An 871-nucleotide genomic window follows, 5' to 3' on the forward strand; every position below is an offset into this window, starting at 1 on the left:
AAAAAAAATCCACATTCGAATGCAAAAACGTTGGTTGCATTCGTGAGGTGTGCGTCAGGCAGCCTTATCAGTGGCGCACGAGATGCGATGACGATGTAAGTGTCGTTGCATTTTAATGTTTTTCATAGCTTATCCAGTTGAAAGCACTAGATGCGGCGCTGCTGTGTTGTTCACTCAAAATATTGTGGAAAAAGAGAACATCAATGCGGAGATTATGTTGTTTACGTCAAAACTGAAACCAAGCCGTTCACACAGAACGCATATCTCATTTTCTAGAGGGACATCTATCACCGTTGCACTCGCGTCTCGCACAAGAGAGCCGCATGTTTAGAAAACCATGTAAAATTAATGTAAGTTCAACTTTTAAAAAAACATGTCTCAAAACTTTATGGCGGTTTTTCCCCATCCCACTGCATCTCATGCTTTTAAATGAAAAAAGTACTCTTTGTGATTGGTTTTCAGTCCTTTGTATTAAACTATGCATACATACATAAACATGGTTTATAAACATGATTTTAAACGTTATGCACTTTTCTCAAAGATAGTCGTGCATTAGTAATATTTTGCTCGATGCGCCCTCTTGTGGCCTCAGGAGAGAAGCCAAAAGCTTTTTTTTTCCCATAACTGTAATTATGCCTTTTAAATTCGAACATAAATTCGAATTTAGTTTTTTCAGCTATTTTGACGGCCCTAGCACAAGTGCTCCTCACAGAACACCTGCATACACAGAAAGCAGCTGCCTATCTATCAGAGGTACGACACAGAGTCTGTACTCAGTACTACTGATACTGTAGCGACACTGATATTGAGATCCCTAGTTAGCATAGTTTGATGGACACAGCTCGAAGGTTCTAAAAAAAAAAAAAAAAAA

General features: G+C 38.7%; 1 protein-coding gene across 3 annotated transcripts in view; it reads right to left on the bottom strand.

The window, feature by feature from the left end:
• The window catches only part of LOC107746313 (SLAIN motif-containing protein-like), a 34,362-nt gene that overhangs the window by 14,890 nt on the left and 18,601 nt on the right, over positions 1-871 (bottom strand). The gene's annotated exons all lie outside the window — the stretch shown is intronic.

The sequence above is a fragment of the Sinocyclocheilus rhinocerous genome, unplaced genomic scaffold (genome assembly GCF_001515625.1).
Source record: "Sinocyclocheilus rhinocerous isolate Xijiao unplaced genomic scaffold, SAMN03320098_v1.1 scaffold1881, whole genome shotgun sequence".
NCBI classification, from domain to species: Eukaryota; Metazoa; Chordata; class Actinopteri; order Cypriniformes; family Cyprinidae; genus Sinocyclocheilus; species Sinocyclocheilus rhinocerous.